Genomic DNA, 23,395 nt, shown 5'->3' on the forward strand with positions numbered 1-23,395 from the left:
GTAGAAAGCGGATAATGAACAAACTTTTTGTGCAGATCTCTCACCTGCTGAAAAGGCACAACATGCAGCAAAGCAGTACCTGAAGTCTAATTTCAGTTTAAAGCCTGAATACCACCCTGTCGTCCAGCGTCCGGGTATGTGCACAGGAGAGGTCGTGACCTTTTCCATCATTCTTTCGCAGAGGCAAGATCGTAGCCTATGAGGTTTATCCGAGGCGTGATCATTGCTGGTTGAAAACTTTACCCAATACCCCGCCAGGATGACTTGAAATACAGTCAGCTTTGGCAATTTTTCACAGTCTCTTGAGAGACTTACGAGTTTGTTGCAAAGAGAAGTTTGTTGTGTGTGTTTGTTTGTTTTGATGTTTTATAGTCCTGAGGTTAAAAGCGTCAAAGTTTGATTCCGGTACTTGACATCGCATTGAATTCCATCCTCTGTGTGGCAATCAGTACCAAGGACATCACGATGATGTTTTCAAACGACACCCTTTATGTATGTTGGACGGTTTTATGTAGAAAAGACCAAATCACAAAAAAGATTTTAGCTGGGTTTTCAAGGGCAGGGTCACGTTTTGTCAAATGTGCTTTTTCTCGTGCAGCTCAAGAGTCACTTCGGCATGTTACGAAGATGTAGCTACATTTCCTTGAGCTTAGAAACGTTGCCTCTCTGGTGACGTTTTGGATGAAGAGTGCTTTTCCTGAAGTAAAGAGAGTCTCATGCAGAAGCAAGATTTCTCCACTTAAATAGATAATACGCACTCTGTTTGAAGACTGAAGCAGTTTCCTGCTCATTCTGGCATTCTAGTAATATTTAACCTGTCCATAGACCAAAGAGTAGCTAACAGGACATGGTACTGAAGTCCCGTACTTGGCTGAGGCGTGAAGCCCTGGAACTCAGGTGCGAGCCCGGATAGCTCAGTCGGTAGAGCATCAGACTTTTAATCTGAGGGTCCAGGGTTCAAGTCCCTGTTCGGGCGATGAGTAGCCTCGATCGCCTTTTGTGCTGCTGTGTCTAGAGCTCCGTTTCGTAGCGAACGGGGAAAGGATAAAGTTTCCCAACAGCGACAGCATGTAGTCGTGGCCGAGTGGTTAAGGCGATGGACTAGAAATCCATTGGGGTCTCCCCGCGCAGGTTCGAATCCTGCCGACTACGTCTTCAGACTTCAGACTCTCGAGTAGACCGACTCTACTTCGTGAGGGCTTCTGCTTAAGATTTGCAGCTGAAAGAAATACAAAAATGATTTTGACTTCTGCATAGAAATGGCAGTCCCCTCACAGCCATTGTACTCAGGCAGACCCGCAGGCATCTTTCTTGCGCAGCCCCGTGGCACGCCGTGATCGTATAGTGTTTAGTACTCTGCGTTGTGGCCGCAGCAAACCCGGTTCGAATCCGGGTCACGGCAGCCCTTCCGGGAAAGTCTGTTGGGGTCTTCCCGCTCCTGCCCCTTTTGTGATCGGCCGGTTGCCTGACCGTCAAGTTCTTTTCCAGCACACACCAGGCCCAGAGAGCTCACCAGGTTACCCTGTTGTAGTCGTGGCCGAGTGGTTAAGGCGATGGATTTGAAATCCATTGGAGTCTCCCCGCGCAGGTTCAAGCCCTGCCGACTACGAGTTTCTGGTCCCTGGCTCGGCCTCTCTCTTGTTGGATGTTCCAGCTCACGATTTGCTTTATTTCTGCAGCTCAAGTTGGTACCATGGGTTGCACAGTGGGAAAACTATGCAGCCTTTCATAGTTTCTCCTGTGTGTGTGAGAGATCGGCTCTGTTGTGAAGTGATGTGGCTTCCATTGTCATTTTGACCATATACTGCACGTGCAGCAGGAAACCATAGAAGAGCTGGAACAAGACTTTGTTTACAACTGTTGTAGATCGTCGCTAATCGAGTTGATCCTGACCTGAGCAATTTTCTGAGAGGTTAAGGACTATGGCTCTACCCTCTTTGTTTTCAGGATTCCCACAATTCTCTCCCCCGGATTGTTTTCCTTAAATAATTCAAACGTGTATTTGCACTTTTGCTTTTCTAAGTAGAAAGCGGATAATGAACAAACTTTTTGTGCAGATCTCTCACCTGCTGAAAAGGCACAACATGCAGCAAAGCAGTACCTGAAGTCTAATTTCAGTTTAAAGCCTGAATACCACCCTGTCGTCCAGCGTCCGGGTATGTGCACAGGAGAGGTCGTGACCTTTTCCATCATTCTTTCGCAGAGGCAAGATCGTAGCCTATGAGGTTTATCCGAGGCGTGATCATTGCTGGTTGAAAACTTTACCCAATACCCCGCCAGGATGACTTGAAATACAGTCAGCTTTGGCAATTTTTCACAGTCTCTTGAGAGACTTACGAGTTTGTTGCAAAGAGAAGTTTGTTGTGTGTGTTTGTTTGTTTTGATGTTTATAGTCCTGAGGTTAAAAGCGTCAAAGTTTGATTCCGGTACTTGACATCGCATTGATTTCCATCCTCTGTGTGGCAATCAGTACCAAGGACATCACGATGATGTTTTCAAACGACACCCTTTATGTATGTTGGACGGTTTTATGTAGAAAAGACCAAATCACAAAAAAGATTTTAGCTGGGTTTTCACGGGCAGGGTCACGTTTTGTCAAATGTGCTTTTTCTCGTGCAGCTCAAGAGTCACTTCGGCATGTTACGTAGATGTAGCTACATTTCCTTGAGCTTAGAAACGTTGCCTCTCTGGTGACGTTTTGGATGAAGAGTGCTTTTCCTGAAGTAAAGAGAGTCTCATGCAGAAGCAAGATTTCTCCACTTAAATAGATAATACGCACTCTGTTTGAAGACTGAAGCAGTTTCCTGCTCATTCTGGCATTCTAGTAATATTTAACCTGTCCATAGACCAAAGAGTAGCTAACAGGACATGGTACTGAAGTCCCGTACTTGTCTGAGGCGTGAAGCCCTGGAACTCAGGTGCGAGCCCGGATAGCTCAGTCGGTAGAGCATCAGACTTTTAATCTGAGGGTCCAGGGTTCAAGTCCCTGTTCGGGCGATGAGTAGCCTCGATCGCCTTTTGTGCTGCTGTGTCTAGAGCTCCGTTTCGTAGCGAACGGGGAAAGGATAAAGTTTCCCAACAGCGACAGCATGTAGTCGTGGCCGAGTGGTTAAGGCGATGGACTAGAAATCCATTGGGGTCTCCCCGCGCAGGTTCGAATCCTGCCGACTACGTCTTCAGACTTCAGACTCTCGAGTAGACCGACTCTACTTCGTGAGGGCTTCTGCTTAAGATTTGCAGTTGAAAGAAATACAAAAATGATTTTGACTTCTGCATAGAAATGGCAGTCCCCTCACAGCCATTGTACTCAGGCAGACCCGCAGGCATCTTTCTTGCGCAGCCCCGTGGCACGCCGTGATCGTATAGTGTTTAGTACTCTGCGTTGTGGCCGCAGCAACCCCGGTTCGAATCCGGGTCACGGCAGCCCTTCCGGGAAAGTCTGTTGGGGTCTTCCCGCTCCTGCCCCTTTTGTGATCGGCTGGTTGCCTGACCGTCAAGTTCTTTTCCAGCACACACCAGGCCCAGAGAGCTCACCAGGTTACCCTGTTGTAGTCGTGGCCGAGTGGTTAAGGCGCTGGATTTGAAATCCATTGGGGTCTCCCCGCGCAGGTTCAAGCCCTGCCGACTACGAGTTTCTGGTCCCTGGCTCGGCCTCTCTCTTGTTGGATGTTCCAGCTCACGATTTGCTTTATTTCTGCAGCTCAAGTTGGTTCCATGGGTTGCACAGTGGGAAAACTATGCAGCCTTTCATAGTTTCTCCTGTGTGTGTGAGAGATCGGCTCTGTTGTGAAGTGATGTGGCTTCCATTGTCATTTTGACCATATACTGCACGTGCAGCAGGAAACCATAGAAGAGCTGGAACAAGACTTTGTTTACAACTGTTGTAGATCGTCGCTAATCGAGTTGATCCTGACCTGAGCAATTTTCTGAGAGGTTAAGGACTATGGCTCTACCCTCTTTGTTTTCAGGATTCCCACAATTCTCTCCCCCGGATTGTTTTCCTTAAATAATTCAAACGTGTATTTGCACTTTTGCTTTTCTAAGTAGAAAGCGGATAATGAACAAACTTTTTGTGCAGATCTCTCACCTGCTGAAAAGGCACAACATGCAGCAAAGCAGTACCTGAAGTCTAATTTCAGTTTAAAGCCTGAATACCACCCTGTCGTCCAGCGTCCGGGTATGTGCACAGGAGAGGTCGTGACCTTTTCCATCATTCTTTCGCAGAGGCAAGATCGTAGCCTATGAGGTTTATCCGAGGCGTGATCATTGCTGGTTGAAAACTTTACCCAATACCCCGCCAGGATGACTTGAAATACAGTCAGCTTTGGCAATTTTTCACAGTCTCTTGAGAGACTTACGAGTTTGTTGCAAAGAGAAGTTTGTTGTGTGTGTTTGTTTGTTTTGATGTTTATAGTCCTGAGGTTAAAAGCGTCAAAGTTTGATTCCGGTACTTGACATCGCATTGATTTCCATCCTCTGTGTGGCAATCAGTACCAAGGACATCACGATGATGTTTTCAAACGACACCCTTTATGTATGTTGGACGGTTTTATGTAGAAAAGACCAAATCACAAAAAAGATTTTAGCTGGGTTTTCACGGGCAGGGTCACGTTTTGTCAAATGTGCTTTTTCTCGTGCAGCTCAAGAGTCACTTCGGCATGTTACGTAGATGTAGCTACATTTCCTTGAGCTTAGAAACGTTGCCTCTCTGGTGACGTTTTGGATGAAGAGTGCTTTTCCTGAAGTAAAGAGAGTCTCATGCAGAAGCAAGATTTCTCCACTTAAATAGATAATACGCACTCTGTTTGAAGACTGAAGCAGTTTCCTGCTCATTCTGGCATTCTAGTAATATTTAACCTGTCCATAGACCAAAGAGTAGCTAACAGGACATGGTACTGAAGTCCCGTACTTGGCTGAGGCGTGAAGCCCTGGATCTCAGGTGCGAGCTCGGATAGCTCAGTCGGTAGAGCATCAGACTTTTAATCTGAGGGTCCAGGGTTCAAGTCCCTGTTCGGGCGATGAGTAGCCTCGATCGCCTTTTGTGCTGCTGTGTCTAGAGCTCCGTTTCGTAGCGAACGGGGAAAGGATAAAGTTTCCCAACAGCGACAGCATGTAGTCGTGGCCGAGTGGTTAAGGCGATGGACTAGAAATCCATTGGGGTCTCCCCGCGCAGGTTCGAATCCTGCCTACTACGTCTTCATACTTCAGACTCTCGAGTAGACCGACTCTACTTTGTGAGGGCTTCTGCTTAAGATTTGCCGTTGAAAGAAATACAAAAATGATTTTGACTTCTGCATAGAAATGGCAGTCCCCTCACAGCCATTGTACTCAGGCAGACCCGCAGGCATCTTTCTTGCGCAGCCCGGTGGCACGCCGTGATCGTATAGTGGTTAGTACTCTGCGTTGTGGCCGCAGCAACCCCGGTTCCAATCCGGGTCACGGCAGCCCTTCCGGGAAAGTCTGTTGGGGTCTTCCCGCTCCTGCCCCTTTTGTGATCGGCTGATTGCCTGACCGTCAAGTTCTTTTCCAGCACACACCAGGCCCAGAGAGCTCACCAGGTTACCCTGTTGTAGTCGTGGCCGAGTGGTTAAGGCGATGGATTTGAAATCCATTGGGGTCTCCCCGCGCAGGTTCAAGCCCTGCCGACTACGAGTGTCTGGTCCCTGGCTCGGCCTCTCTCTTGTTGGATGTTCCAGCTCACGATTTGCTTTATTTCTGCAGCTCAAGTTGGTACCATGGGTTGCACAGTGGGAAAACTATGCAGCCTTTCATAGTTTCTCCTGTGTGTGTGAGAGATCGGCTCTGTTGTGAAGTGATGTGGCTTCCATTGTCATTTTGACCATATACTGCACGTGCAGCAGGAAACCATAGAAGAGCTGGAACAAGACTTTGTTTACAACTGTTGTAGATCGTCGCTAATCGAGTTGATCCTGACCTGAGCAATTTTCTGAGAGGTTAAGGACTATGGCTCTACCCTCTTTGTTTTCAGGATTCCCACAATTCTCTCCCCCGGATTGTTTTCCTTAAATAATTCAAACGTGTATTTGCACTTTTGCTTTTCTAAGTAGAAAGCGGATAATGAACAAACTTTTTGTGCAGATCTCTCACCTGCTGAAAAGGCACAACATGCAGCAAAGCAGTACCTGAAGTCTAATTTCAGTTTAAAGCCTGAATACCACCCTGTCGTCCAGCGTCCGGGTATGTGCACAGGAGAGGTCGTGACCTTTTCCATCATTCTTTCGCAGAGGCAAGATCGTAGCCTATGAGGTTTATCCGAGGCGTGATCATTGCTGGTTGAAAACTTTACCCAATACCCCGCCAGGATGACTTGAAATACAGTCAGCTTTGGCAATTTTTCACAGTCTCTTGAGAGACTTACGAGTTTGTTGCAAAGAGAAGTTTGTTGTGTGTGTTTGTTTGTTTTGATGTTTTATAGTCCTGAGGTTAAAAGCGTCAAAGTTTGATTCCGGTACTTGACATCGCATTGATTTCCATCCTCTGTGTGGCAATCAGTACCAAGGACATCACGATGATGTTTTCAAACGACACCCTTTATGTATGTTGGACGGTTTTATGTAGAAAAGACCAAATCACAAAAAAGATTTTAGCTGGGTTTTCAAGGGCAGGGTCACGTTTTGTCAAATGTGCTTTTTCTCGTGCAGCTCAAGAGTCACTTCGGCATGTTACGAAGATGTAGCTACATTTCCTTGAGCTTAGAAACGTTGCCTCTCTGGTGACGTTTTGGATGAAGAGTGCTTTTCCTGAAGTAAAGAGAGTCTCATGCAGAAGCAAGATTTCTCCACTTAAATAGATAATACGCACTCTGTTTGAAGACTGAAGCAGTTTCCTGCTCATTCTGGCATTCTAGTAATATTTAACCTGTCCATAGACCAAAGAGTAGCTAACAGGACATGGTACTGAAGTCCCGTACTTGGCTGAGGCGTGAAGCCCTGGAACTCAGGTGCGAGCCCGGATAGCTCAGTCGGTAGAGCATCAGACTTTTAATCTGAGGGTCCAGGGTTCAAGTCCCTGTTCGGGCGATGAGTAGCCTCGATCGCCTTTTGTGCTGCTGTGTCTAGAGCTCCGTTTCGTAGCGAACGGGGAAAGGATAAAGTTTCCCAACAGCGACAGCATGTAGTCGTGGCCGAGTGGTTAAGGCGATGGACTAGAAATCCATTGGGGTCTCCCCGCGCAGGTTCGAATCCTGCCTACTACGTCTTCATACTTCAGACTCTCGAGTAGACCGACTCTACTTTGTGAGGGCTTCTGCTTAAGATTTGCCGTTGAAAGAAATACAAAAATGATTTTGACTTCTGCATAGAAATGGCAGTCCCCTCACAGCCATTGTACTCAGGCAGACCCGCAGGCATCTTTCTTGCGCAGCCCGGTGGCACGCCGTGATCGTATAGTGGTTAGTACTCTGCGTTGTGGCCGCAGCAACCCCGGTTCCAATCCGGGTCACGGCAGCCCTTCCGGGAAAGTCTGTTGGGGTCTTCCCGCTCCTGCCCCTTTTGTGATCGGCTGATTGCCTGACCGTCAAGTTCTTTTCCAGCACACACCAGGCCCAGAGAGCTCACCAGGTTACCCTGTTGTAGTCGTGGCCGAGTGGTTAAGGCGATGGATTTGAAATCCATTGGGGTCTCCCCGCGCAGGTTCAAGCCCTGCCGACTACGAGTGTCTGGTCCCTGGCTCGGCCTCTCTCTTGTTGGATGTTCCAGCTCACGATTTGCTTTATTTCTGCAGCTCAAGTTGGTACCATGGGTTGCACAGTGGGAAAACTATGCAGCCTTTCATAGTTTCTCCTGTGTGTGTGAGAGATCGGCTCTGTTGTGAAGTGATGTGGCTTCCATTGTCATTTTGACCATATACTGCACGTGCAGCAGGAAACCATAGAAGAGCTGGAACAAGACTTTGTTTACAACTGTTGTAGATCGTCGCTAATCGAGTTGATCCTGACCTGAGCAATTTTCTGAGAGGTTAAGGACTATGGCTCTACCCTCTTTGTTTTCAGGATTCCCACAATTCTCTCCCCCGGATTGTTTTCCTTAAATAATTCAAACGTGTATTTGCACTTTTGCTTTTCTAAGTAGAAAGCGGATAATGAACAAACTTTTTGTGCAGATCTCTCACCTGCTGAAAAGGCACAACATGCAGCAAAGCAGTACCTGAAGTCTAATTTCAGTTTAAAGCCTGAATACCACCCTGTCGTCCAGCGTCCGGGTATGTGCACAGGAGAGGTCGTGACCTTTTCCATCATTCTTTCGCAGAGGCAAGATCGTAGCCTATGAGGTTTATCCGAGGCGTGATCATTGCTGGTTGAAAACTTTACCCAATACCCCGCCAGGATGACTTGAAATACAGTCAGCTTTGGCAATTTTTCACAGTCTCTTGAGAGACTTACGAGTTTGTTGCAAAGAGAAGTTTGTTGTGTGTGTTTGTTTGTTTTGATGTTTTATAGTCCTGAGGTTAAAAGCGTCAAAGTTTGATTCCGGTACTTGACATCGCATTGATTTCCATCCTCTGTGTGGCAATCAGTACCAAGGACATCACGATGATGTTTTCAAACGACACCCTTTATGTATGTTGGACGGTTTTATGTAGAAAAGACCAAATCACAAAAAAGATTTTAGCTGGGTTTTCAAGGGCAGGGTCACGTTTTGTCAAATGTGCTTTTTCTCGTGCAGCTCAAGAGTCACTTCGGCATGTTACGAAGATGTAGCTACATTTCCTTGAGCTTAGAAACGTTGCCTCTCTGGTGACGTTTTGGATGAAGAGTGCTTTTCCTGAAGTAAAGAGAGTCTCATGCAGAAGCAAGATTTCTCCACTTAAATAGATAATACGCACTCTGTTTGAAGACTGAAGCAGTTTCCTGCTCATTCTGGCATTCTAGTAATATTTAACCTGTCCATAGACCAAAGAGTAGCTAACAGGACATGGTACTGAAGTCCCGTACTTGGCTGAGGCGTGAAGCCCTGGAACTCAGGTGCGAGCCCGGATAGCTCAGTCGGTAGAGCATCAGACTTTTAATCTGAGGGTCCAGGGTTCAAGTCCCTGTTCGGGCGATGAGTAGCCTCGATCGCCTTTTGTGCTGCTGTGTCTAGAGCTCCGTTTCGTAGCGAACGGGGAAAGGATAAAGTTTCCCAACAGCGACAGCATGTAGTCGTGGCCGAGTGGTTAAGGCGATGGACTAGAAATCCATTGGGGTCTCCCCGCGCAGGTTCGAATCCTGCCGACTACGTCTTCAGACTTCAGACTCTCGAGTAGACCGACTCTACTTCGTGAGGGCTTCTGCTTAAGATTTGCAGCTGAAAGAAATACAAAAATGATTTTGACTTCTGCATAGAAATGGCAGTCCCCTCACAGCCATTGTACTCAGGCAGACCCGCAGGCATCTTTCTTGCGCAGCCCCGTGGCACGCCGTGATCGTATAGTGTTTAGTACTCTGCGTTGTGGCCGCAGCAACCCCGGTTCGAATCCGGGTCACGGCAGCCCTTCCGGGAAAGTCTGTTGGGGTCTTCCCGCTCCTGCCCCTTTTGTGATCGGCCGGTTGCCTGACCGTCAAGTTCTTTTCCAGCACACACCAGGCCCAGAGAGCTCACCAGGTTACCCTGTTGTAGTCGTGGCCGAGTGGTTAAGGCGATGGATTTGAAATCCATTGGAGTCTCCCCGCGCAGGTTCAAGCCCTGCCGACTACGAGTTTCTGGTCCCTGGCTCGGCCTCTCTCTTGTTGGATGTTCCAGCTCACGATTTGCTTTATTTCTGCAGCTCAAGTTGGTACCATGGGTTGCACAGTGGGAAAACTATGCAGCCTTTCATAGTTTCTCCTGTGTGTGTGAGAGATCGGCTCTGTTGTGAAGTGATGTGGCTTCCATTGTCATTTTGACCATATACTGCACGTGCAGCAGGAAACCATAGAAGAGCTGGAACAAGACTTTGTTTACAACTGTTGTAGATCGTCGCTAATCGAGTTGATCCTGACCTGAGCAATTTTCTGAGAGGTTAAGGACTATGGCTCTACCCTCTTTGTTTTCAGGATTCCCACAATTCTCTCCCCCGGATTGTTTTCCTTAAATAATTCAAACGTGTATTTGCACTTTTGCTTTTCTAAGTAGAAAGCGGATAATGAACAAACTTTTTGTGCAGATCTCTCACCTGCTGAAAAGGCACAACATGCAGCAAAGCAGTACCTGAAGTCTAATTTCAGTTTAAAGCCTGAATACCACCCTGTCGTCCAGCGTCCGGGTATGTGCACAGGAGAGGTCGTGACCTTTTCCATCATTCTTTCGCAGAGGCAAGATCGTAGCCTATGAGGTTTATCCGAGGCGTGATCATTGCTGGTTGAAAACTTTACCCAATACCCCGCCAGGATGACTTGAAATACAGTCAGCTTTGGCAATTTTTCACAGTCTCTTGAGAGACTTACGAGTTTGTTGCAAAGAGAAGTTTGTTGTGTGTGTTTGTTTGTTTTGATGTTTATAGTCCTGAGGTTAAAAGCGTCAAAGTTTGATTCCGGTACTTGACATCGCATTGATTTCCATCCTCTGTGTGGCAATCAGTACCAAGGACATCACGATGATGTTTTCAAACGACACCCTTTATGTATGTTGGACGGTTTTATGTAGAAAAGACCAAATCACAAAAAAGATTTTAGCTGGGTTTTCACGGGCAGGGTCACGTTTTGTCAAATGTGCTTTTTCTCGTGCAGCTCAAGAGTCACTTCGGCATGTTACGTAGATGTAGCTACATTTCCTTGAGCTTAGAAACGTTGCCTCTCTGGTGACGTTTTGGATGAAGAGTGCTTTTCCTGAAGTAAAGAGAGTCTCATGCAGAAGCAAGATTTCTCCACTTAAATAGATAATACGCACTCTGTTTGAAGACTGAAGCAGTTTCCTGCTCATTCTGGCATTCTAGTAATATTTAACCTGTCCATAGACCAAAGAGTAGCTAACAGGACATGGTACTGAAGTCCCGTACTTGGCTGAGGCGTGAAGCCCTGGAACTCAGGTGCGAGCCCGGATAGCTCAGTCGGTAGAGCATCAGACTTTTAATCTCAGGGTCCAGGGGAACGGGGAAACGGGGAACGGGGAAAGGATAAAGTTTCCCAACAGCGACAGCATGTAGTCGTGGCCGTACCCGCCGGCGATCGGACAGCCTAACCATTCCTAACAATTTGTTACACTTCCTAACACATTCTAAATAAGTCCTAACACTTGCGAACCAATTCCTAACACAAGTCCTAACAATCCTAACATCCAGATCTCTGAGTCCTAACAGGTCCGAACAGAGCGATGCAGCCATTGGCAAAACGGGGCAAAACAGCCATTGGTCGAAACACTGTCACGTGACTACATCCATAAAACCTGCAAGTACCAAAGATGCGCTCGCAGTTTTACACTGCGACACTTTGAATATTCATCTACAAAACACATTTTTATAATTTTGATATCTTCGGATAGATTTCAGGTAAGTAACTTTACAGTATTACATGAAAGAAAAGCGGAACGTTTGACTTGGTTCAGTCTCAACCGTTTACTTTGCATTCGTTTAATTTAGATAACGGTTCTTAACTTGGTGGTTTAATGCTTAATTTATATAACGTTAGTTATAAGAGCTTATATTTGGACAATATGGTGGTATAAATAGTGGTGGCTTTTCATTTTGGAACAACATAGCCGTTTTTTTTTTAGTATATACAACGATGATATGATGATAACTAATGTAAAAATACAGTGTGTACATATTTTGTAATAAATAAATAAAATCCAACCCGAGTTTATTAAAGTTTCCATCTTCTTAGCGAATATTTTATGTGAACAAAACAGGTTATCTTTTGAGGAAAAGAAAGCAGTAAGTTATTTAAATGAAGATGTATGTTTTAATACTAGAAAATAACTTTAGTAATGTTATTTTTTATAATTTTTACGTAATTACTATATATTTGCTTTTTATAAATGCACGCTACAATAAACATTTTTACACGTAAGTTTAACAGTTCCTTCCGTTGACGAGCATGATGCGTTGCCATGGAAACCACAACAGCCGTTATTAAAACTTACTCCAGACTTTCCAAGGCAACGCATCATGCTCGTCAACTGAATGTGCCGCTTAGTGCTTGTCAGAACGGATTCAGTTTTTTTCCCATTATAAACATTCTTACTTGCAGAGACGGACAAAACCACAATAAAATATTATAAACATTAACTTGCATTAAATGGTCTATGCTGTATGTTGTCTGTAATTCGTTTTAATATTTTTTGTATAATATCAGCATCAGTACATGCAATAAACCACCCAAATATACATATATTTTTACTTTTAATGTTTGGTATTAACTATTATTAATGATTAACTTTGTTTATTGTTTACTTGCAAATGCTTTGAAAAGTTTGACTAGTTTTACCATGCTTTCATATTACTATTCATACAACATACTATACAGTCATATAATCAAACAAGCATCCATAGGTTAAAACCACCAAAAAAATCAATTTTTTCCTTGTATCTGTCTCAAGTGGTCTGATATTTACCCTGTTGTTTTATATTGGTAGACATGACTAAAACAGGTAAACCTGATTCCTACTGGCATGATATCATGCTGAAGTATGCCCAAGGGAAGTACCACTTCACCACAGGCAAGAAGCCAGGGGCAAAGAAGTGGAAAGCTGCCTTGGAGAAAATTAATAACTGCCCATTACACAGACAGACCAGCATTTATGATATCTTTGGAAAAAGAATCCTCTGCAACTGCGGGTATCATAAGGTAGGTACAGATAAATGTGAATAGTCATGCTTACCAACCTAGGTTAAAAACATAACAGAAAAATGCGCATGATTTCTGTTGTAAGGCCTGAAACATTATTTAGAAGCCTGAAGTATGTCAAAACTCCTATGAGTATAAAAAGCTTTGTAGACTATGTGCTAAGTATTGTTTAAAACATTTAAATTGGTGGACTGATGGACAAGTCATTGTACAGTTAAATGATTTGTGCTGTAAAGCTTTACATTAAAAATATAAGTCAGAAAATGTTGTGTGTGTGTGTGTGTGTGTGTGTGTGTGTGTGTGTGTGTGTGTACCTGGTAATTATCACGTTGTGGGGACCAATTGTCCCCACAAAGATAGGAATACCAGTGTTTTTGTGACCTTGTGGGGACATTTTGATGTCCCCATGAGGAAACAAGCTTATAAATCAAACAAGATGATGTTTATTAAAAATGTAAGGTACAAGAAAGGTTTTTGTGATGGTTGGGGTTAGGGAATGGGGCAGGTAAGGGGAATAGAATATACAGTTTTTATGGTATAAAATGCATTACGTCTATGGAATGTCCCCACAAAACATGGAAACCAGAATGTGTGCGCGCGTGTGTGTGTGTGTGTGTGTGTGTGTGTGTGTGTGTGTGTGTGTGTGTGTGTGTGTGTGTGTTATATATTATGATAACCTCAGTATAATTTGTGAAATTCTACATGCATGAATACCTGAAGGTGGGTGTTTTTGCAACTTTTCTAAAAGCTCCTTCAGTTCCCAAAAATGTGAGGTGTGAATCAAATGACAGAAGGCAAGCAGTAATGCACAACATGTTTTTCAGCAATGTTTTATTTTTATAATTCAGAGGTATTAGATATTTGTGTACCAAATGATGCACCTTTATAAGGCTAAAAACAACATTGTTTACTGCACTGGCAATATTCTCAAGCCTAGGGAAAAACTAATCTTTTTGTTTACAGTCAGCTGAGCAGACAGCATTAGGCATGCAGGCAGGACCCCTCAGCAGTGCAGGCTCCAACCCGGCCCCTCAGATCAGTGCAGGCTCCAGCCCAGCCCTTCAGATCAGTGCATGCTCCAGCTCTGCCCCTCAGATTAGTGCAGGCTCCAGCCCAGCCCTTCAGATCAGTGCATGCTCCAGCACTGCCCCTCAGATCAGTGCAGGCTCCAGCCCAGCCCCTCAAAGAAGTGCAGGCTCCAGCCTGGCCCCTCAAAGAAGTGCAGGCTTCAGACCAGCCCCTCAGATCAGTGCAGGCTCCAGGCTGGCCCCTCAGATCAGTGCAGGCTCCAGCCCAGCCCTTCAGTTCAGTGCAAGCCCCAGCCCAGCCTTTCAAAGAAGTGCAGGCTCCAGCACAGCCCCTCAAAGAAGTTTAGGCTCCAGCCCGGCACCTCAAAGAAGTGCAGGGTCCAGCCCGGCCCCTCAAAGAAGTGCAGGCTCCAGCCCAGCCCCTCAGATTAGTGCAGGCTTCAGACGAGCCCCTCAGATCAGTGCATGCTCCAGCCCAGCCCCTCAAAAAAGTGCAGGCTCCAGCCCAGCCCCTCAAAGAAGTACAGGCTCCAGCCCAGCCCCTCAAAGGAGTGCAGTCTCCAGGCCAGCCCCTCAGATCAGTGCAGCCTCCAAACCACAGAGCAGTACAGCCTCCAGGCCAGCCCCTCAAAGCAGCAATTTAATTAAGTGTTCTCTTTGTAGTGAAGATGTTGTTGTGGAGGGTTTCACTGAACATCTGTCAGACTACCATGTCCAAGAATGTTGTGACCAATGTGGTGCAAACGTGTGGGGTGCAGTTGGACTGCTTCACCACATTGAAAATCATCATCGTTTGACTAGTCTTTCAGACCAAGATCGACAATCTGTGGATCCACCAGCAACATCGACTGCTCAGTCACATGCAGACACCGAAGAGCAGCAAGGAGCTCCACCAGAAACATCGACTGCTCAGTCACATGCATACATCGGAGAGCAGCAAGGAGCTCCACCAGCAACATCGACTGCTCAGTCACATGCATACATCGAAGAGCAGCAAGGAGCTTCACAAACTACCTTTCACACTTCATTAATGAGGCCTCCTGAAGTGAATTGGGTGAGTTTTCTCCCCAAGCAGTTTTGTCGAGTGATCAAACCAGCAGACCAGAAATGGATAGCTCAGTGTCTGTATGACAGCACGGGCCGACTGAAGCAACAGTTTTCCCAAAACTGGTTTCATCCACCAAGTCCCAGCAGGCCTACTACTACACCACCTAATCCAGGCAATTACTTCAGGCGGCGAATGTTTCTGAGGGGCCCTATGAGGATGTGGGGTATTCCTCTGAAGTGTACACAGTGCAATAGGAAGATGCACCATTCAGGGATCTACACTAAAGTGAGGGAAGTAATTGATGTTGACTCCAGGTATTACCTTATTGGAGCAGACTACCCTCGCTGCAGTAAATGTATGATTCCTGTCTGCCCTTGGAGTTCGGAGATCCTAAAACAACTGGATCCCTCCCACAGAAATAAATTCCCAGCTGTTCTGACCACTCATCTTGCCATTGACAGGAAGTGTGTAACCTTGCTAAAGCCTAGAACTGCAGAAAATTGCCAAAGCTGACTGTATTTCAAGTCATCCTGGCGGGGTATTGGGTAAAGTTTTCAACCAGCAATGATCATGCCTCGGATAAACCTCATAGGCTACGATATTGCCTCTGCGAAAGAATGATGGAAAAGGTCACGACCTCTCCTGTGCACATACCCGGACGCTGGACGACAGGGTGGTATTCAGGCTTTAAACTGAAATTAGACTTCAGGTACTGCTTTGCTGCATGTTGTGCCTTTTCAGCAGGTGAGAGATCTGCACAAAAAGTTTGTTCATTATCCGCTTTCTACTTAGAAAAGCAAAAGTGCAAATACACGTTTGAATTATTTAAGGAAAACAATCCGGGGGAGAGAATTGTGGGAATCCTGAAAACAAAGAGGGTAGAGCCATAGTCATTAACCTCTCAGAAAATTGCTCAGGTCAGGATCAACTCGATTAGCGATGATCTACAACAGTTGTAAACAAAGTCTTGTTCCAGCTCTTCTATGGTTTCCTGCTGCACGTGCAGTATATGGTCAAAATGACAATGGAAGCCACATCACTTCACAACAGAGCCGATCTCACACACACACAGGAGAAACTATGAAAGGCTGCATAGTTTTCCCACTGTGCAACCCATGATACCAACTTGAGCTGCAGAAATAAAGCAAATCGTAAGCTGGAACATTCAACAAGAGAGAGGCCGAAGCCAGGGAACAGACACTCGAAGTCTGCAGGGCTTGAACCTGCGCGGGGAGACCCCAATGGATTTCAAATCCATCGCCTTAACCACTCGGCCACAACAGGGTAACCTGGTGAGCTATCTGGGCCTGGTGTGTGCTGGAAAAGAACTTGACGGTCAGGCAACCAGCCGATCACAAAAGGGGCAGGAGCGGGAAGACCCCAACAGACTTTCCCGGAAGGGCTGCCGTGACCCGGATTCGAACCGGGGTTGCTGCGGCCACAACGGAGAGTACTAACCACTATACGACCACGGCGTGCCACTGGGCTGCGCAAGAAAGATGCCTGCGGGTCTGCCTGAGTACAATGGCTGTGAGGGGACTGCCATTTCTATGCAAAAGTCAAAATCATTTTTGTATTTCTTTCAACGGCAAATCTTAAGCAGAAGCCCTCTCGAAGTAGAGTCGGTCTACTCGAGAGTCTGAAGACGTAGTCGGTAGGATTCGAACCTGCGCGGGGAGACCCCAATGGAATTCTAGTCCGTCGCCTTAACCACTCGGCCACAACTACATGCTGTTGCTGTTGGGAAACTTTATCCTTTCCCCGTTCCCTACGAAACGGAGCTCTAGACACAGCAGCACAAAAGGCGATCGAGGCTACTCATCGCCCGGACAGGGACTTGAACCCTGGACCCTCAGATTAAAAGTCTGATGCTCTACCGACTGAGCTATCCGGGCTTGCACCTGAGTTCCAGGGCTTCACGCCTCAGCCAAGTACGGGACTTCAGTACCATGTCCTGTTAGCTACTCTTTGGTCTATGGACAGGTTAAATATTACTAGAATGCCAAAATGAGCAGGAAACTGCTTCAGTCTTCAAACAGAGTGCGTATTATCTATTTAAGTGGAGAAATCTTGCTTCTGCATGAGACTCTCTTTACTTCAGGAAAAGCACTCTTCATCCAAAACGTCACCAGAGAGGCAACGTTTCTAAGCTCAAGGAAATGTAGCTACATCTACGTAACATGCCGAAGTGACTCTTGAGCTGCACGAGAAAAAGCACATTTGACAAAACGTGACCCTGCCCGTGAAAACCCAGCTAAAATCTTTTTTGTGATTTGGTCTTTTCTACATAAAACCGTCCAACATACATAAAGGGTGTCGTTTGAAAACATCATCGTGATGTCCTTGGTACTGATTGCCACACAGAGGATGGAAATCAATGCGATGTCAAGTACCGGAATCAAACTTTGACGCTTTTAACCTCAGAACTATAAACATCAAAACAAACAAACACACACAACAAACTTCTCTTTGCAACAAACTCGTAAGTCTCTCAAGAGACTGTGAAAAATTGCCAAAGCTGACTGTATTTCAAGTCATCCTGGCGGGGTATTGGGTAAAGTTTTCAACCAGCAATGATCACGCCTCGGATAAACCTCATAGGCTACGATATTGCCTCTGCGAAAGAATGATGGAAAAGGTCACGACCTCTCCGGTGCACATACCCGGACGCTGGACGACAGGGTGGTATTCAGGCTTTAAACTGAAATTAGACTTCAGGTACTGCTTTGCTGCATGTTGTGCCTTTTCAGCAGGTGAGAGATCTGCACAAAAAGTTTGTTCATTATCCACTTTCTACTTAGAAAAGCAAAAGTGCAAATACACGTTTGAATTATTTAAGGAAAACAATCCGGGGGAGAGAATTGTGGGAATCCTGAAAACAAAGAGGGTAGAGCCATAGTCCTTAACCTCTCAGAAAATTGCTCAGGTCAGGATCAACTCGATTAGCGACGATCTACAACAGTTGTAAACAAAGTCTTGTTCCAGCTCTTCTATGGTTTCATGCTGCACGTGCAGTATATGGTCAAAATGACAATGGAAGCCACATCACTTCACAACAGAGCCGATCTCACACACACACAGGAGAAACTATGAAAGGCTGCATAGTTTTCCCACTGTGCAACCCATGGTACCAACTTGAACTGCAGAAATAAAGCAAATCATGAGCTGGAACATCCAACAAGAGAGAGGCCGAAGCCAGGGAACAGACACTCATAGTCGGCAGGGCTTGAACCTGCGCTGGGAGACCCCAATGGATTTCAAATCCATCGCCTTAACCACTCGGCCACGACTACAACAGGGCAACTTTTGAGCTCTCTGGGCCTGGTGTGTGCTGGAAAAGAACTTGACGGTCTGGCAACCAGCCGATCACAAAAGGGGCAGGAGCGGGAAGACCCCAAAAGACTTTCCCGGAAAGGCTGCCGTGACCCAGATTCGAACCGGGGTTGCTGCGGCCACAACGCAGAGTACTAACCACTATACGATCACGGGGTGCCACCGGGCTGCGCAAGAAAGATGCCTGCGGGTCTGCCTGAGTACAATGGCTGCCATTTCTATGCAGAAGTCAAAATCATTTTTGTATTTCTTTCAACGGCAAATCTTAAGCAAAAGCTCTCTCGAAGTAGAGTCGGCCCACGAACGGAGAAGTCTGAAGACGTAGTCGGCAGGATTCGAACCTGCGCGGGGAGACCCCAATGGATTTCTAGTCCATCGCCTTAACCACTCGGCCAAAAACAGGGCAAAAGGAAGCTATGAAGGGGAAAGAGGGGGGAAAGAAAGGGAAAAGAGGGGGGAGAAAAATTAAAAAATAAAATAGCCATCTGGAACAATCACCTAGGAGGTTAGTAAATGGTTTTTTATTGATTTTTTACTATAGAATTTATAAAAAAAGACTGAAATACTCGTGTGATACACCACACACTCTTGCCAGGATTTGCACCTGGAATCTTTCACCCAAAGGATGAATGTGTTACTATTACACCACAAGAGTTGTGCATTTCTGTTTTACAAACATTGTTCACACAAAGCACTGCAAACAGCAACTAAAAACAAAATGTTCAAAACACACACACTGCAAACACTAAAACTTTTTAAAACTTAACTATAAAAACAACAATATAAAACCTAACTGTATACATAAGTATACACAAATGTAAAAAAAATCAAATACCTCTCTGAACATTTTCCCTCCACTGTGCAACAGAGAGGGCTGAGGTTGGACAATACCACTGGCCCTTCAGTTGAGTGTGGCCAGTTGTCTTATTTTTTGCCAGCCCACACTGCTTGCAGATATAGTGATATATATCCTTTGCTAGTCGTTTTAATGGAGGTTCACCTCTAGCCTCTCGCTCCCTGTCTTCTTGGGCAGCTTTTTTCCTTCTCCATATGCGCTGCCTGGGCTGGGAAGAGGGACAAGTTTGTGGTGGCAGGTTATCAGGCGGCTGGCACTGTGGAGTGGGCTGGCACTGTGGAGTGGGCTGGCACTGTGGAGTGGGCTGGCACTGGTACTGGTACGGGGGCTGGTACTGGTACGGGGGCTGGTACTGGGTGGACTGAGGCACTGGTTGACCTGGTGGGTAGCTGAGATAAGGTGGGTAGGACCCAGGGGGGAATGCAAAGTGTGGTGGGTATATGGGAAATGCAGAGTAACATCCAGGAGGTTGGGTGGGCAACGGGCACCTGCTGGAGGTACGCTTGCGAATGAAGGCCTCTCCCTCCTGATTTGCTGGCTCCTCAAATTCCATAACCTCATGCCCATGTTGTACAGGAGCAGCTGGAAGTTCGCGCACTTCAGCAAGTGACTCCTTTGCCAAATATAATTGTTTTGGCAGTGCAGTACCCTGCAGCAGCATGTCTGTGTTGACACGTTTCTGTCTTCTTTGTAGCCTGTAAGATTTTTGATATTAAATTAGCAATTTTAATGGATTAAAACCCATTGTCTTTACTTAGCATTATGTTTTTTAAAAGAAGCATGTATAGGTACTGTAAGGGTCCAAATATGACCCCATCCATCCTTTTGGCCCAACGGCGGAATCCAAACGAGGATTATAGCGCGTTCTGTCTTTTCCGGCGCTTGCAGATGACGTTTTGGCATTATGCAATTTTGTATTATTATCTGACTCCAAGATAATGTTAATATAAATCGGATTGAGAATTACTTTTAACAGTTACAGAATTTGGGTGGATGTTTGGTTATTCTTGTTTAGCCCTACTTGTTATTGCATCCGTTCATTCGGCTACTCATGTCGCTTTGGACTCATGCACCGGCCGTTTATTAATATTTAATAATCATGCAGGCCCACGATCACAACCGAATCAGGCTTGGTCGCTGCTAGAGGTTAGACCATATGTTCAGAAGGCCGCTCTTACACGTGCTCATCTCTGAACATACTTTATTTAGTCCCCATAGAGGTGCAACTTAATTATTACAATATTTATTTCTAACCAGAGGCTCACGACCACTATCATAAAACAAACTGACCGTCTTCTCCAATGATAGCTTTGTATAATCGTGTCATAATTTAATATGCAACTTAGATAGTATAATATTGAAATAACCAGAGGCTGAGGCTCATCTGATTTAGAGTGGTCAGACAACATTTACTTGTTACTCTAAACAGGAAATTAGCCTCCACGCATCTAATTTAACTTAAACTAACGCCAAGTGCTAGTCGGATCTCCAAAATCCTCCGCTGATGTACTACTATGCCATCTAGTCTGGGATTTTGGTCCGTAATATTAGCCTGATTTTCAGACATTGCGGTAACAAGGATACATCGTAATTTACTAATCATGTCAATAACTTTCGTAGCAACACAGAATAATCCAAACACAATTTATTAACCAGGTAGGTAAAACATAATTCAGAAGCCAATTTACATTCCAATTCAAATACGAAATAAACAAAAAAACGTTGCATACCTGGTAAGGATATGAAGATCTGGTTACAGATTCCTCAAAGTAAAATAAAAATACATGATGCTGTGCCAGGACAGCATCATGGGGGTGCATTTCTCGATATTGAAAGTCCCGCCTAAATCTTTTACACATCTCCTTAAATAACCAGAGAACAAAGCATATAGGAATTTGGTACTGATTGGTTGTTGTAGAACTAAGGGCTGTCCTTAATCTCTATACAGTGGGTGATTGGTTTATGCTTAGAATGGGAGGTGTCTATCAACATTGAATGAAGTTTCACATATACTTTAACATTGAATTCTGTTGTTATATGAGTGAGACCATTGTAACCACTTGCGATGAGACATTTCAATAGAAAACAAATAAGATACAGATTTAAGATTCTTTGTGCATGTAGCATTTCATATACAGTTTGCTTTTAGAGAAAAGAATACAAATGTATGACACCCTAAAGGTGTGTCTTTGAAACCCAAATGTGTCTCAGTGGGAAGTCCACTGTGAATCGTGGAGAGTGGCTTTTCCCGCGCACTCACTTTGCCCCCATGCAGTGTCCTTTGTGGAGGTGGTATCTTATTTAGGAAATTGTCTTACAGCTCCGCCGCTTGATCATATCGGAGAACATAACAGTCCCGATGAGATCAACATACAGTAAGATGTTAGCTCTTGGTGGTGTCCAATCTCTGTAGTGTTCGTAGTGTTCAAGTTCAGTGTGTCAACCAAGGCCTGCGTGCTTTGTTCAATGAATGTCCCATTCTTTTGCGAAAAACCACCTGTTCTTAGACGTTCTGTCCGTTTGAAGAAAGTTGTCACCTCTGAATGGTGATCTCCTCTGATTTCAGACATCATCAGGTGGGGATCATGTCATTGACAATACATCACTGTGTGAAACACCTGCACATTCTTAAGGACCATTCATTGATTGAACATTGATCAATACTGTTAGACTCAGCAACATTATCAAGAGATTCATAGGGCAAACTATAAATAAAATAAATAAAAAACATAACACATGATACCTTGATGTGAAAAGTGCAAGTGGTACGGTCTCACCAGGTCAAATATATCTGATCTATAAAATTACCAATGTTATTTCCCACTGTTTTATTTGGAGTTTTGTTGAATTTAAATGTACTTGGTCTCTGGATATTGAAGAAGAAGATGATGCAAAAGATCAGGTTCAAAACAACAAGGCATAACATTGAGGTATGCATATTATAAAAACAAAACCCAGAAAATAAAGTGTTAAAATAACCTTGAGATATGCATGTTACAGATTGTATGAAAATAAAACCCAGAAAATGTTAAAATAACCTTCAGGAATGCATGTATTGGGTAATGTAAGAATAAAAAAAATAAAAACCAGAAAGTGTTAAAATAACATTCAGGTATGCATATATTAGTTAAAATACGGAATATGTTAAAGTAAAATTTGGTTATGCATACTATAGGGGGTATCGATAATAGTGATAGTAAAATACTGCTATACTAGATTTAGGTATGGGCATTGTAGACAATTGTGGGATTTTTATGTTGTTTTATTAATCAGTATGTTATGTTATAATCCATATGTGCCATTATGCGTTTTGTGCTGAGATATGTGAGTAAATGTCTGTGTGTAAAGTTGAAAGGCTGTTCCAGTTGGGGGTAGGAACAAACCCCTGAAGAGAAAACACACAGAACAGATGGTTTCAATAAACAAGTTGTTTGCTTTATAACTATGTTATATTTAGAGAAAGTGAAAATTAGTATGTTTAACTAATGAATGCATTTAACCAATTCATGAACAATGGAGTACTGTTGTGTTGTTGAATAATTATGTTTTACATATTTACTGCCTACATTTCATGCTGATTGCTAAAAGTGTTAAAGTTACAAAGATGTCCAAATAAGGACTGTGGAAATTGATTTTGTTCCATTTTTATATTTCTTTAATTAATCATTTTATTCTATAAACATTGTGTGTTTCATATATGCACTGAGCTATTATGTAGAAATGAGGTGTTTATGTTTGAGAGTGGAGAGTTACCAGTTTTTGTGTGTGTGCTGTAAGGAGGATTAGCAGGAATTTACGCCTGGTATAGATCAAGATAAGAGAGAGGCCTGAGGGGGAAAGCAAACAGGCAAATATGTCATTAACTAATGCTTTAATGTTCACAGGATAAAATGTGCAATGTATTTCTTACTTAATCAGTATTAATCATTGAATAATTGATGTAATAAATATAAGATGTTGTCTTTGATAAATTTGTATTAACCAATGAAATGAAGGTTGTATATAGAATAACCTAATGGGGGCAGGGCAGCTCAACCTTGAAGAAACAGAATCTCCTGTGTGTATGTATGTGTGTGTGTGTGTGTGTGTGTGTGTGTGTGTGTGTGTGTGTGTGTGTGTGTGTGTGTGTGTGTGTGTGTGTGTGTGTGTGTGTGTGTGTGTGTGTGTGTGTGTGTGTGTGTGTGTTTTCTTTCCTAACAGATGGTTTTTAATAATGATTAAAGTGTTTGCTTAGAAGTAGTATTGCAGTAAAAGATTTAATATGTGTTTATCTATCTAAAGAAGTTAATGTGTGCCTTATTCATATAACCAATTTTACAAATAATGAAATGATGTCATGATATTGAAATATGTTTTACATAATAATCACT

General features: G+C 44.3%; 28 non-coding genes across 28 annotated transcripts; 21 read left to right on the forward strand and 7 right to left on the reverse strand.

Annotated features, from left to right (window-relative positions):
• Positions 1-169: 169 nt before the first annotated feature.
• Positions 170-310, forward strand: LOC135781895 (U4 spliceosomal RNA). Its single transcript, XR_010545303.1, has one exon. It is a non-coding gene; the product is annotated as a U4 spliceosomal RNA (small nuclear RNA).
• A 593-nt stretch (positions 311-903) lies between these two features.
• trnak-uuu (transfer RNA lysine (anticodon UUU)) lies at positions 904-976 on the forward strand. Its single transcript has one exon. It is a non-coding gene; the product is annotated as a tRNA-Lys (tRNA).
• A 94-nt stretch (positions 977-1,070) lies between these two features.
• trnas-aga (transfer RNA serine (anticodon AGA)) lies at positions 1,071-1,152 on the forward strand. The gene has a single exon. It is a non-coding gene; the product is annotated as a tRNA-Ser (tRNA).
• Positions 1,153-1,527: 375 nt separating this feature from the next.
• On the forward strand, positions 1,528-1,609 carry trnas-uga (transfer RNA serine (anticodon UGA)). The gene has a single exon. It is a non-coding gene; the product is annotated as a tRNA-Ser (tRNA).
• Positions 1,610-2,191: 582 nt separating this feature from the next.
• Positions 2,192-2,332, forward strand: LOC135781894 (U4 spliceosomal RNA). Its single transcript, XR_010545302.1, has one exon. It is a non-coding gene; the product is annotated as a U4 spliceosomal RNA (small nuclear RNA).
• Positions 2,333-2,924: 592 nt separating this feature from the next.
• Positions 2,925-2,997, forward strand: trnak-uuu (transfer RNA lysine (anticodon UUU)). The gene has a single exon. It is a non-coding gene; the product is annotated as a tRNA-Lys (tRNA).
• Positions 2,998-3,091: 94 nt separating this feature from the next.
• Positions 3,092-3,173, forward strand: trnas-aga (transfer RNA serine (anticodon AGA)). Its single transcript has one exon. It is a non-coding gene; the product is annotated as a tRNA-Ser (tRNA).
• A 375-nt stretch (positions 3,174-3,548) lies between these two features.
• On the forward strand, positions 3,549-3,630 carry trnas-uga (transfer RNA serine (anticodon UGA)). Its single transcript has one exon. It is a non-coding gene; the product is annotated as a tRNA-Ser (tRNA).
• Positions 3,631-4,212: 582 nt separating this feature from the next.
• On the forward strand, positions 4,213-4,353 carry LOC135781893 (U4 spliceosomal RNA). Its single transcript, XR_010545301.1, has one exon. It is a non-coding gene; the product is annotated as a U4 spliceosomal RNA (small nuclear RNA).
• A 592-nt stretch (positions 4,354-4,945) lies between these two features.
• On the forward strand, positions 4,946-5,018 carry trnak-uuu (transfer RNA lysine (anticodon UUU)). Its single transcript has one exon. It is a non-coding gene; the product is annotated as a tRNA-Lys (tRNA).
• Positions 5,019-5,112: 94 nt separating this feature from the next.
• On the forward strand, positions 5,113-5,194 carry trnas-aga (transfer RNA serine (anticodon AGA)). The gene has a single exon. It is a non-coding gene; the product is annotated as a tRNA-Ser (tRNA).
• Positions 5,195-5,569: 375 nt separating this feature from the next.
• Positions 5,570-5,651, forward strand: trnas-uga (transfer RNA serine (anticodon UGA)). The gene has a single exon. It is a non-coding gene; the product is annotated as a tRNA-Ser (tRNA).
• A 582-nt stretch (positions 5,652-6,233) lies between these two features.
• LOC135781892 (U4 spliceosomal RNA) lies at positions 6,234-6,374 on the forward strand. Its single transcript, XR_010545300.1, has one exon. It is a non-coding gene; the product is annotated as a U4 spliceosomal RNA (small nuclear RNA).
• A 593-nt stretch (positions 6,375-6,967) lies between these two features.
• trnak-uuu (transfer RNA lysine (anticodon UUU)) lies at positions 6,968-7,040 on the forward strand. Its single transcript has one exon. It is a non-coding gene; the product is annotated as a tRNA-Lys (tRNA).
• Positions 7,041-7,134: 94 nt separating this feature from the next.
• Positions 7,135-7,216, forward strand: trnas-aga (transfer RNA serine (anticodon AGA)). Its single transcript has one exon. It is a non-coding gene; the product is annotated as a tRNA-Ser (tRNA).
• Positions 7,217-7,591: 375 nt separating this feature from the next.
• trnas-uga (transfer RNA serine (anticodon UGA)) lies at positions 7,592-7,673 on the forward strand. Its single transcript has one exon. It is a non-coding gene; the product is annotated as a tRNA-Ser (tRNA).
• Positions 7,674-8,255: 582 nt separating this feature from the next.
• On the forward strand, positions 8,256-8,396 carry LOC135781891 (U4 spliceosomal RNA). The gene has a single exon (XR_010545299.1). It is a non-coding gene; the product is annotated as a U4 spliceosomal RNA (small nuclear RNA).
• Positions 8,397-8,989: 593 nt separating this feature from the next.
• On the forward strand, positions 8,990-9,062 carry trnak-uuu (transfer RNA lysine (anticodon UUU)). The gene has a single exon. It is a non-coding gene; the product is annotated as a tRNA-Lys (tRNA).
• Positions 9,063-9,156: 94 nt separating this feature from the next.
• trnas-aga (transfer RNA serine (anticodon AGA)) lies at positions 9,157-9,238 on the forward strand. The gene has a single exon. It is a non-coding gene; the product is annotated as a tRNA-Ser (tRNA).
• Positions 9,239-9,613: 375 nt separating this feature from the next.
• On the forward strand, positions 9,614-9,695 carry trnas-uga (transfer RNA serine (anticodon UGA)). Its single transcript has one exon. It is a non-coding gene; the product is annotated as a tRNA-Ser (tRNA).
• A 582-nt stretch (positions 9,696-10,277) lies between these two features.
• On the forward strand, positions 10,278-10,418 carry LOC135781890 (U4 spliceosomal RNA). The gene has a single exon (XR_010545298.1). It is a non-coding gene; the product is annotated as a U4 spliceosomal RNA (small nuclear RNA).
• A 4,893-nt stretch (positions 10,419-15,311) lies between these two features.
• On the reverse strand, positions 15,312-15,455 carry LOC135781955 (U4 spliceosomal RNA). The gene has a single exon (XR_012335903.1). It is a non-coding gene; the product is annotated as a U4 spliceosomal RNA (small nuclear RNA).
• A 580-nt stretch (positions 15,456-16,035) lies between these two features.
• Positions 16,036-16,120, reverse strand: trnas-uga (transfer RNA serine (anticodon UGA)). The gene has a single exon. It is a non-coding gene; the product is annotated as a tRNA-Ser (tRNA).
• Positions 16,121-16,482: 362 nt separating this feature from the next.
• On the reverse strand, positions 16,483-16,564 carry trnas-aga (transfer RNA serine (anticodon AGA)). The gene has a single exon. It is a non-coding gene; the product is annotated as a tRNA-Ser (tRNA).
• A 94-nt stretch (positions 16,565-16,658) lies between these two features.
• Positions 16,659-16,731, reverse strand: trnak-uuu (transfer RNA lysine (anticodon UUU)). Its single transcript has one exon. It is a non-coding gene; the product is annotated as a tRNA-Lys (tRNA).
• A 592-nt stretch (positions 16,732-17,323) lies between these two features.
• On the reverse strand, positions 17,324-17,464 carry LOC135788358 (U4 spliceosomal RNA). The gene has a single exon (XR_010547420.1). It is a non-coding gene; the product is annotated as a U4 spliceosomal RNA (small nuclear RNA).
• A 583-nt stretch (positions 17,465-18,047) lies between these two features.
• Positions 18,048-18,129, reverse strand: trnas-uga (transfer RNA serine (anticodon UGA)). Its single transcript has one exon. It is a non-coding gene; the product is annotated as a tRNA-Ser (tRNA).
• A 360-nt stretch (positions 18,130-18,489) lies between these two features.
• trnas-aga (transfer RNA serine (anticodon AGA)) lies at positions 18,490-18,569 on the reverse strand. The gene has a single exon. It is a non-coding gene; the product is annotated as a tRNA-Ser (tRNA).
• Positions 18,570-23,395: the final 4,826 nt, after the last annotated feature.

This window comes from Paramisgurnus dabryanus, chromosome 23 (genome assembly GCF_030506205.2).
Source record: "Paramisgurnus dabryanus chromosome 23, PD_genome_1.1, whole genome shotgun sequence".
NCBI classification, from domain to species: domain Eukaryota; kingdom Metazoa; phylum Chordata; class Actinopteri; order Cypriniformes; family Cobitidae; genus Paramisgurnus; species Paramisgurnus dabryanus.